Here is a 12,481-nt window from a genome sequence, read left to right as displayed (position 1 = left end):
TAGGGTCAATCTGCTTTCGGTATCATTCGCTAGTTACTAACTAATTACTTCCCAGACAGATAGTTACTAGTATAATTAATGTTATAAATATCAATATATAAGCAATAAGATAGTAATAACAATATTAGGTCCTGTAACAACTAAGTACCCAATTTTTTGCCAACTTCTTTAACTTTGTTACTTTCTATTAACTTGTGCATAATTTTGTTGGCACAGATTAGAAACCAAATTTAGACGGATTACAAATAGTTTTCACACGACAAAACTGATTTTTGGACGGATTACACAAAAAAAAATACCCCATTGCAAATTTAAACAATCTATGTCAAATTCAGACGTAATATTTTTAAGACAAATTTAAAACAAACACACAAACCAAATAGAGTCATTTCAGCTTTCTTTTAAGACCTGACAGATTACAAATAGAAAATCAAAATGGTTTACATAAAACAACTCATTGTGATAATGTATGGAAATTCAAATTAATTGCAATCAGTAACGACGATAAAAGTCTTATGCAGTGAATTATTACCTCATAAAGACCAATTCTAATGACCCTTTCCTCCATATCAAACATAGGAACATTTGAACTATTTAGATATGAAATAGCAGTGAAGTATGACATTGGAGTCACAACCAAGTCATCTGTTATCATGTAAATCAATGGACCTTTGACAAATTCTCCACAACTTGATGTTTTTGAAGCAGAGTACTTCGGATCAACCAAATTTAAAGTTACACACCTTTCACCAGAACTAGGAAAAACAATACGAATGGGTGTAGTAGTAAGAGTGGGAGTATACTTAACGAACCGTGTATCCAAGCAAGTATGACAAAAATAGACAGGTAAGTTAGCTTTGGAGATGAGTAAAGTTTGATTGCTGAGCACAAATTATGCTGCAATTAAGTGAAATAAGGTTTAATCAAGTGATTTGACTCAAATATTTAATGAACTTTTAGTTAAAATTAAATTGATGGGATATGCTTGAAAATAAATATTTTCTCCGTCTCATTTTAATTATTTGTTAATGTTGTGTGTCATTCTTAAGGAAACGATTAACTATGTTGATTTCAATAGTAGAATTAATATTCTTTGCTAAAACACTCTTATTAATTATAGTCAGTGGAGTAGTTAAGTGTAGTGAAATTCAATAAATAAAAGGTATATTAGTGGAAACAAATGTGACAATTATTTTGAAACCGACAAAAAATGTTAAATTCACTTTGGCCGAAATGTGAATTTTGGGAGGTCATTTTCTCAAAAAATATGACAAATAAGTGGAATAAGGTTTGGAAGTTAGAGTTCTTGAGAGAATCATATCCTTCATTTCGTTGCTCCTAATGAATGGTTTTTAACCAACTAGAGGAAATATAAAATTGGAAAAAAGACCCTCATATCATCAACCCGTGAGAAGATTCATCTTTAGCAAGAAAATTACATTCTTTGAGAGTATGTCATATATGAGCAGTACATGCAAGCGTTAAAAGATCAAATATCTATAGAGGACGGAAGCATATAGAAGTAAAAATAGGGACAATAGAATTCCTCTAATTGTAGTGTCCAATACAGTCACCATCACCAACAACTTCATCATTTAAAAGAAAAAAAGGTGCTCGTCTTGGTAAAACATCATTTTCCCCACTTCCACCACCTTCTCGGTATCCAAAGCATAAGGCTATTCCGGTTATGAGGCCTATTGATTATATGCCACGCTTCATGCTTTCATTTATTGAAAAAGTGGTGGATGTTATATGCGATGGACATTGTGGATTTCGGGCTATAGCCGAGTTCATGGGATTGACTGAACAAAATCATATCATGATTCGTAGACATCTTATTCAAGAGTTGAAAGATCATAGAGATGATTATGTTGAAGTATATGCGGGTGAGAATCGTTATAACTACATTTTAAATGGCTTACATCCTCCCGCAAATATGAAAGGTTGTGCACATCTTGTTGATAAGTGGTTGACTTTTCCATACATGAGACACATTGTTGCTAATTATTACAAAAGGTGTGTGGTCGTGTTGACAAAGCTTGAATTTGGAAGATCGGAATCTTTTTTCCCACTAAAAGGGCCACCACCGCCGGGTAAGCAAAAAACTCCCATCATGTGCCTTGGGGTAATTCTGAATCATTTCGTGCTTATTTATTTGAAGAATGGTTGTCCACTACCTCCATCATCTACGGAGTGGCACAATCACAAGAAAGAAGATGCGGTGACTTGGGAAGATGAGTATTTGGATCAACATGAGTTGTTCCGAAAGCTCATGGTTATTGAAAGTGGAAACAAACCGCCGCAACCACAAAAGGAGTCAAACAAAGCTACGCCTATTTTGTTGGACACTCTCGAAAAACCAAAACAACAATTTAAAGTTATTGTGGAAGACGAGGAAGATTCTATTTCACTTGATCTTCCCCAATCACTTGGTCTTTAATGAGTGATTTTTTTGTCGGTGTTAGTCCTTTCTTTTGGTAGAAATTACACCGACGTATATTTTGGGGTCGAAATTGTAACTGTAACACCCCGTTTTCCCAACGTAAAAATTTCATAACAATTATCAGAGTTTTTCATCACAAAACGGAATGTCACATTTCTTAAAAATCATAAATGGAATAAATTAATAGTTATCCTTCGAAATTCAATCAACAATTAATTAATACTTTGCAGCGGAATTATTCATCATCTAAAATAGTCTTTGGCACGAAGGCCTCATCATAAAAGTCTCATAAATAGTCTAAAACATAATAATTAGTTCAAATCCAACAACTTCATTATAAATCTCTTAAAACAATACGTAAGGAATAGAAAACATTGTCAAAACTCCCATCCCGTTACGTATCAGAGCACCTAAAGACACACTTGTGAGGAGTCCACTCACGACCACGCCTAATCTTGATTACCTGCAAGTTACCCATGTAACGCCCTCCTTTTTATTTAATTATTTTAATTAGTTTTAGAATATATTTATATATTTATATGATGTATATGAGGGATATATGATTTGTTGAGATTAGATGTCTTTTTATAATTTAGTTAATATATTCTGTTGAGTGATATTTTGTTATGTTATATGTTTGTATTTACTAGCATAATATATCTGTTAATTGTTATAGATATATATTTGTTATTTGGTGTATTATTATATATTTAGTAGAGAAATATTATTCATTAGAATATGAGGATTATTAGTGTAAGTAAAATTGGAGGTTAGAATAGAAAGAAGAATAAGTTGTTGAGCCTAAATAGATTTGGAAAGAATATTTTAGTATTATAAATAGAGAAGCTTAGGTTGGAAAGAGTTTACCTTAAACCGCTTTTTGGAAAAGAGGAGAACAAAAAAGAAGAGAATAGAAGAGAAAAGTCAAGAGAAGAGGAGAATACCTTAGGAAAGAAGAACGTTGCTGCTGATTCAGGAATTAATCTAAGGTAAGGGTGAGACTATCTTGCTTTAATATTAAGTTGTAAATCATTAGATTACATCTAACAAAGTTGGGGAGAGTTTGTGAGATTAAGAGGATTAGGGTTTTGAGTGAAGAATTGAGGATTAATGGATGAAAATTGTTAGATTGATGTAGAGACTGTGAACAGTTCTTAGATAATCCGTATAATGATTATTGGAATAGTTTTGCGGTTTAAAACATATGATTAGATGAGAAGTTGGTGAGTTTAAGAATTAGGGTTTATGAGCGATTTTGATGATTAGATGATGAAGAACCGTAGAATTGATGAGAGAATCATGAACAAACCTTAGATATCCTATAGGAATGTTATTAGAAGTAGTTTGATGGTTAGAAACATGAGAATGGATGAAAAGTTGAGATTCTGAGAAAAAGTGATTTTAAGTGTTTTTGAAAAATAAGTGATTCTAGGATAAGCTATTTTGAAGATTTAAAAAAATACGATTTTTCAGTAAAATATGATAGGATTTGTCTAATAGAACGCGTAGGCGAAAACGGAATCGGATTCGGAGTAACGGTTAGGTTTTTATGGACGAAACGGTGAAACCGAAAAAAATGGGACTGCACAGAGCTGCGTCGCAGGTGGGCTACTGCCTTCCCACGCCTGGGCGCAGCAAGGCAGCCCCTCATGGGTAACTGCTTGTTGTGCTTTTGTTGCGTGCTGTCAGAACTTCGATTGTTGCTTTCTTGTGTCTTTTTCACCCCTTTCCGTGTTGAATTAGCTTTCGGTGTAAACATAAAAGTTGTAGATATTTGAGTTAGCTTTCTAATGGTTTTGGTTTTACATGAAAATGATTCTTAGTTTTTGTGTTATGATGAAAATAGTCCAAGTGGGTCTTCAGAAAACTTTAAGAAAACTTAGCATAACTAATCCCAAGTTAGTCCAAAAACTTATGGTTGGTTTCCCAACTTCAACTTAAGTATTAGGGATTTAGTTGAGGTGTTTTATGAGTATTTGGCTTATGTCTCATTGATCAAACTTGATTTGCTTCTGAAGAATGTTTTGGACTTTGATATGAATGTAATTGATTAATGTATATGTGGTTATTGTTGTTGATATGTTGGAATACATTATGTGAGTATTGTATGATACATAATATTATGATGTTCTATGATGTTAAGTTGATATGATTCATTTCTTATTGATGATATGATATTCTAGCATTGTTATATGCTGCAATTGTTGCTGTTTATTGCTGCTGAATCTTAGTGAAGATGTATAAGTCGGTCTAAGTTGTCATGATTTAAGAAGTTGTCCATTTTAATGGAATTGTATAAGATGTTCGCGTTGTTTTCCAATTTGTAGGAAGATTGAGTCGTTGCATAGTCAGTGATGGGGGCTTAATGCCTGACATGTTCTTTATGACCTTGGCGATGGGGGCTTAATGCCCGACAGGTTCTTTATGACCTTAGCGATGGGGGCTTAATGCCCGACATGTCCAAATATGACCTTATCGAAGGGGGCTTAATGCCCTGGTGGTACCAAATGCATATTGAAGTTGTTTAAGTTGTTGTTGAAGTTGTCTAAGTTGTTGTTGAAGATGTTGTTGCATTGTAGAGTCGTCATAACTTATATTTGATGATGATTTAATGATAATGTTTGTTTAAGAAGTTGATTACGAACTTAATTATGAAGTTGTTTTTGATAAATGATATGCTTTGATAATGATACTTATGTGAAATACATGATGCCGCTTATGATTATATTTGGTGTTAGATGTTGATGCTTATGATCATTATATGTGTTGATGTTTGTGATTAATATATGTGTTGATGTTTGTAATTAATATTTGATGATGTATGTTGATGTTTAGGAATTAGTAATTGATGTTATATGATGATGTTTACGTCTATAATTAAGATGATATAAGATGAAGTGTATAACTAATGTAGGAGATTAATGATGCTAGTTAATGGAGTATAAGATATGTTAATGATGTTTAAGTTGTTGAATGTACTTTATATGATTTATATGTTTAATATTATTGTTTGAGAAATCTCACCCCTTCTGCTTGAAAATGTTGCCCTTCGTATGGGTAACTTGCAGGTAATAAAGACTAGAAGTGTTCGTGAGTGGACTCCTCACTTGTGTCTAGGTGCTCTGATACGTAATGGGATGAGACTTACTTTCATACCTATTCCTTACGTGTCTTTTATGAACTTTTTATGAATAAGTATTGAACCAAATTATGAGATTATGAGATTTTCTGATAAGGCCTGCGTGCCAATATTTTATTCATGTCGAACTATTTCCTCTACGTATTTCCAGACTTTTATGATGTTGAACCTGGAAGGATATTTATTAATATCTATTTTATGACTTTAAAGTAGTATGTGACATTCCGTTTATGATTTAAATACTCTGATTTAATATGAAATTTTTATGTTGGGAAAACGGGGTGTTACAACCCATACGAAGAGCAACAATTTCAAGCAGAAGGGGTGAGATTTCTCAAACAATACTATTAAGTATATAAATCATAAATTACATTTAACAACGTAAACATCATATAATTCAACAATTATAATTAAATACTTAGATATCATCAATTCATCATAGCAATATATCATCACATAACAGTCATAATCATCGTCACATAACATCATCCAAATATTTCATCTTTAGATACTTCGTTAAAACATCACAACTTAACCTTTGGACTCGACAATGCATCTAAACTCGACTATGCAACTCTTATCGTCTTAAACCATCTTGAATCATCATGAAAATGCAAATGCATGTGGTACCAATCTAGGGCATAAGCCCTCATCGCTTATGAGCATAAATATACTCCTAGGGCATAAGCCCTCGTCGCTATTGAGCAAAAGCTCCTAGGGCATGAGCCCTTGTCTCTGGTTGAGCAAAAGCTCCAGGGCATGAGCCCTCATCTTTAAATGAGTATGCATGGACGCAACATCTTATGTCTTAGAACTTCATGAACATCCTATAACTCCTTGACTTAGACCGACACTTACATCTTAAATAAGACTCAGCAGTATATGCAGCATATAAATAATTCATCTCATATCAGCATCATAATACAACAGCATCAAATGATAATCAACAACATCTTAAACATCGCATCAACATAAGCATCATAATTAACACATATAGTAGTGCATAAATAACAATATCACATCTTTATATAACCCATCTTTTAATAACTCATCATCAAATATCACATAGTTCACAAATTACACTTAGTCAAATAATTCACCAATGACACTTCGTTAAATAAAACATAAATTACACATCAACACACATCATCAAATAATTCATCTTTACTCATTATTTAATATCTCGTCATTTCGATTTATCCAAAGACAAAACATGGGCTATTTTAATTTATATTTATTATTAATATAATTAATTTCTCAAATCAATTAAAATTAAAACATACTAAAGCATGCATGACTATCAGATTTGACTACTAATATATCAACAATTTGATATATGAAGTACATAGCAACAACAATTTAAGCCGAAAAGGAATGCATTGTTTAATTCAAAATTTATTATTCAATATTTTATGATATCACGGATCTAAATCTTTGTTTACGGGTATCAATACAGTACACACATAGACCATATAAAACTCATCTCAAATAGACACACTAAACAATGAATAACCATTATCATTGAATCCTTTAAAACATTCAAACCCTACAGAATTAAGACTCTTGTTGTTCGACTGTGTCCAGAAAATAAGTGTCCAAAATTTCTCGCTTAAAATAAAACATGGTTTTAAATCGAATCATATTCAAAAGTGACAAATCATGCTATCGATAAAAAGCAAAACATGTAAACATATGACAGAAGATGATGCATAAATTATACTAACATATATCGAAATAAAGGTACTCACAAAGAACATACACACACCAATTAAATCAGATTCGAAATGATAAAGCATATGATCGTGTTTGACAAACAACAATAGATTCTAATTTAATTATAACCCTGAACTAGCTACAAATTTAGCACATAAAAATAATAAATTCAGAGACCAATAATAAACTCAAAACCACAGCAGCAAATTAAAACATGAATTTATTGAAACATCATGAAAACAAAGAAAAGAATGCAAACCCTTCACTACCTATATGTTCATACAACCCTTATGTGAATAGAGACTTCCCCCATACATCAATTTAGCAGTTTTCTATCATCTAATCATCAATTCTCACTCAAACTCTAATTCCTCATAATTTCACAAACTCATCCTAAAACATATTAGATGCAATCTAATGATCTACAGACTTAATATTAGTGAAAGATAGTCTCACCCTTACCTTAGATTGTTTTTCTGAAATCAAAAGATGCGTTCTTCGTTCCTAGGGTTCTCTCTCTGAGTTCTCCTCTTTCTTCTCTTCTCTCTTGTTCTCCTCTTTTCCAAAAAGCGGTTTTAACGTAAAACTGTTTCTAACCTAAGCTTCCTTATTTATAATACTAAATACTCTTCTTAAATATGTTTAGGCCCAATAACTTATTCTTCTTTTTATTCTAACCTCCAATTCTACTTACACTAATAATTCTCATATTCTAATAAATAATAGAATAATGCCACATAATAAAATACCAACACCTCACATATTTAAAATAAATCACATAAATAGACTCTAACTTAATAAAAATAATTAAATATCAAAGTGGGCGTTACAGTAACACCAATTTTTTGTGGCCAATATATAAGTAACATTATGTAATTTATATAAATATATGATAATATGACTTTTATGTGGTGAAACTAGTGCATACTTGTTAATGTTTACGCATTTATGTTTACGCATTTTATGTACATTTTATTGATTATTACGTTTCGTTTAATTACATGTTAATGCTTTTGTGAAGTGAAACATGTCTGAGGTTGGAAAAATTGAATGCCGTGTTAGATACTCCGCATTTAAAAAGACGGTTAAGGTTATGATAACGCTGACCGACTCTCTTGATGATTTGAAGGCACAACTTAACACTTATTTTGAGCATCTTGGTGAAAATCAATATACACATCACTGGTTTGGTCAAATGCCATGCATAGACCTAGGAGAAGATAGAGATTAATACGCATGGAAAACAGCAAGCTATATGCCTTGGCTTATTAAAGAAGATAGCGATGTCGGATTTATGTTTCGGAATATGGTGGAAAATAATATATTATATATGTATGTTCGTTCCATATGCAATTGCATTGAATGTAAGTAGGGATTTAATTTAATGATATGTAATGAGTTGTAATGTGTTGTTTAATTATAGACACTATGTGACGTTTTGATGAATTTCAAAGTTTTGTGTATTTTGAACCAAATGTCGATTTGATTTAATTATGGACAATTGTAAAAGATATTGTATTTTTCTTGTTTATGGCTGAGTTTAAATGTTTTATGAGTTATATTGCCTTTGGAAATACTCTGGTATAATTACAGGTAAAAACTGATCGAAAAATAACCTAGAAATGCTTTAGAATTATGCAGAACCTACTGTCTGCATAATTGTTTTTCTCAGCAGTTAACTACCGAGGTTTTCTCGACAGTTACTTGCAGCCGGTTTTTAAATTTCTCGGCAGTTAACTGCCGACGAGCAATTTCGTAGTTTACATGTGGTTCTCAGCCTTATGATATGTGTGAACAACAATTTTCGGCTTTGTGTAGTTGGAAAGTTAAAGTGCACTATAATGATTATTGGCTGCCAAAACAATATTCTACAACAGCATTTTCTCGGAAACTACACACAAAAAAGTTTTTCTTGTCACGGTTTCACAATATTTTATTTTATTTTATTTTTGAGGTATCTTTATTTATTAATTTTGTTACGTCTGAAGCAACTTAACCTAATTTTTTCTCGCTCATTTTCTTTATTAGGTTTGCAATTATTTAACCTAACAAACAAATTTCATCTAAAAAAATGCATTGCACACCAATTTCATTCTTATCCTCTTGCCTTTTTTTTTGAAGAAAATATTTTCTATCATATCAATGATCTTACGGGTTAATGATTATTTATTGGTCTCTATTAGGTCAAAAGTCTAGTAAAGTTATAGAGTGGCCGTTGGGTGTTGCGAGGGATGTCCGAAATCAAATCTATCCTGCTTTTTGTAAGGATTTTCTCTCTACAGTATGTGAAATTCTTTTGTCCTCGTCAAAAAAGAAAAAGAAACGCGATTTCTCTAAAGCATATTTTGATATTAATTTATGATTGTGAGAGACATATCGTGTCACTATTTGAGTTACTTTACTAATAGATGGAAATCCATGAACGTAGCATAGAAAATTAAGCCACCAACGAAAAAGTTGACTACCAAGTCAAGAAATACGTATAGGCATCACAAACTAAGTACCATTTGAGTTTCTAAGCATATTTGTTTTGATACATAATCCGGCAACTGCAATTACATAGAAGCATCACAATGTAACTTCCTTGAGGTGGTTACACAGTTTCCCCTTGGAGTGGAAGCATGATACTTTTGCTTTTCCATTGCAAGTTACTATTCAAAAATATAGTTTCATCCGGAATAGAGACAAGGAAAAAAAATGAATTAAATATATTTTAAGATAATTTGCTTCAATATGTCCTAGTTTTTAATCAAGTTATTAAAATCTAATATGTCCTAGTTTTTTAGTGAGAGAAATTTCAACTTCTCTAAGTTTTTTTTTCTCTTTCACTCATCAAATGAGAGTGATTTTAGGGAGTTAAGATCCTCTCCATTAAATTCTTCTCCATTTCTTCCATTTGGAAAAATAAAAACACAAAAAATCTTAAAAATAATCAACGATGGTGTAACCAATTTAATAATAAGACCCATCATCTTTTTTTTTTTTTGTCTATCTATTAGTATCTAATTGCAATCTCCATTTATTTTTATAAATGGAGAGGATCTCAACTCCCTAAAATCGAGGCAACTCTTATTGGTTGCTCTTGGAAATTAAATATCGAGAAATAAGAAGCTAGCGGACGAATGTGGGTCTCGTATAATATTGTTCAACTCTTGTTTTATACTATCTCAATATATAAAAATAAAATAAAAATTAGGGTAAATAATGTTTTCCCATGTCATTTGGACGAGTTTTGAAAAACACTCTGCATTTATTATTTTTTAAATCCCATGTTGTCATTCAAAGATTCCATCAAAAATAACCTTGGTTTTATCTTACAAGACAACTTAACTATGTGGCATGCAGACTGGACAAATTAATTTATTTTTCATTTTTTGAAATCTATCTCACATTTATATTAAAAAAAAGTAAAATAAAAATAAGAAAATTTGGGGATAAAACTCAAATTCTCTTTGGATATCTCTTGTAATTTAAAAGGGTTCAATGGTTCTCGCAACGTTAACTAGAGATGGAGACATATGTCGTGAGATAGATGGAGTTATACTAAAAGGAGTATATAATCGATTAAGAAAATATATTAGATGAATAGTTCACGAAGCTTAATCCCAACAACATAAACTTTTTATTCTTGTGTTATCATTAATTAATTTGCCAAGACCAATCTATGTTTAAATCAAACTCTTACTTTAATTCAAAGCAAATTTAGTGGTTGAGTGGTCTTGATATCGTCTCTGTGGGTTGATATTTTATTTTTGATAAGATATATACGAAGATAGATAAAATAAGTAGGAATCGCTTCAATAACCGCTTTAGAAAAAGTAAGAGCCCGTTTGTTATAGCTTTTTAAAAAAAAAATCACTTTTTTTAAAAAAATAATCACTTTTAAGAGTTTTGCATCCGTTTGTTACATATTTTTTTAAAAAAAATCAGAATCTAAAGAAAATCTAAAAACAGCTTCAAATGAGAAGCTGTTAAGAGCAGCTTCTCAAAAAATAGATTTTTTTTAGAGGAGAAAGAAAATATGATTTAAAAGATTGAACTAATTTTGTAACAAAAATCCATTTTATATAGTTGTATCCAAACAAACTAGATTATTTATTTTAAAAAAATGATTTTTATTACGTTGAACAAACGCAAAATAGATTCTGATTTTTCACAAAATCCAAAATCTCTAAAATATCTCTCTCCTCTAAAAAAAATCTATTTTTTTGAGAAGGTGCTCTTAACAGCTTCTCATTTTAAGCTGTTTTTAGATTTTTTTTTAGATTCTGATTTTTTTAAAAAAGTTGTAACAAACGGATGCAAAACTCTTAAAAGTGATTTTTTTCCTTAAAAAACTATAACAAACGGGCTCTATATCTCCCGTTTGTTACGGATTAAAATAAAATTGATTTTGATATAAAATAATTTAGAGATTATATTTATGAAAAATCAGAATCTATTTTGCGTTTGTTTACTGTAATAAAAATCACTTTTTTAAACAAATAATCTAGTTTGTTTGGATACAACTATATAAAAGGGATTTTTTGTTACAAAATTAGTTCAATCTTTTAAATTATATTTTCTCTCTCCTCTAAAAAAAATCTATTTTATTTTAAGCTGCTCCTAACAACTTCTCATTTGAAGCTGTTTTTAGATTCTGATTTTTTTTAAAATCTGTAACAAACGGATACATTACTCTTAAAAGTGATTATTTTTTTTAAAATAAGTGATTTTTTTCTTAAAAAAACTATAACAAACGGGCTCTAAATTATTTTATGTCAAAATCACTTTTATTTTAATCTGTAACAAACAGCCGCTAATTCTCCTCACAAAAGACAACTATTTTGTTTTCCACAAAGCTAATTTAGCAACCTTCTCGATGATATAGTTATAATCTAACCTCCTTAGCTTGGAGCTCTCCTCAAAAAAGGAGCACTTAGGTACTTACCAAAAGTATTAACATATCTAAACCCGGATAGTTGAGCCAAAGAATTTCAACTAAGATTCGTTTAAAGGGTTGATCTCTTCTAATGAATATATTCATGTGCATACTGTTCAGGAGGAATCGAATCATGAATCAAAATTCTTAACGGTCAAGTATCTACCACTTATGCCACATTGTGTTGGTAGTTATGAATATGCACTTGAACATTGATCTCACGGTGAGTGGATTTTTGGAGTAGAGATGTTCATATAAAATGAAA

Source organism: Medicago sativa, chromosome 7, assembly GCF_051527215.1.
Source record: "Medicago sativa cultivar Bolivia chromosome 7, Bolivia_mono, whole genome shotgun sequence".
NCBI lineage: Eukaryota > Viridiplantae > Streptophyta > Magnoliopsida > Fabales > Fabaceae > Medicago > Medicago sativa.
This window is presented reverse-complemented; position numbering follows the sequence as displayed.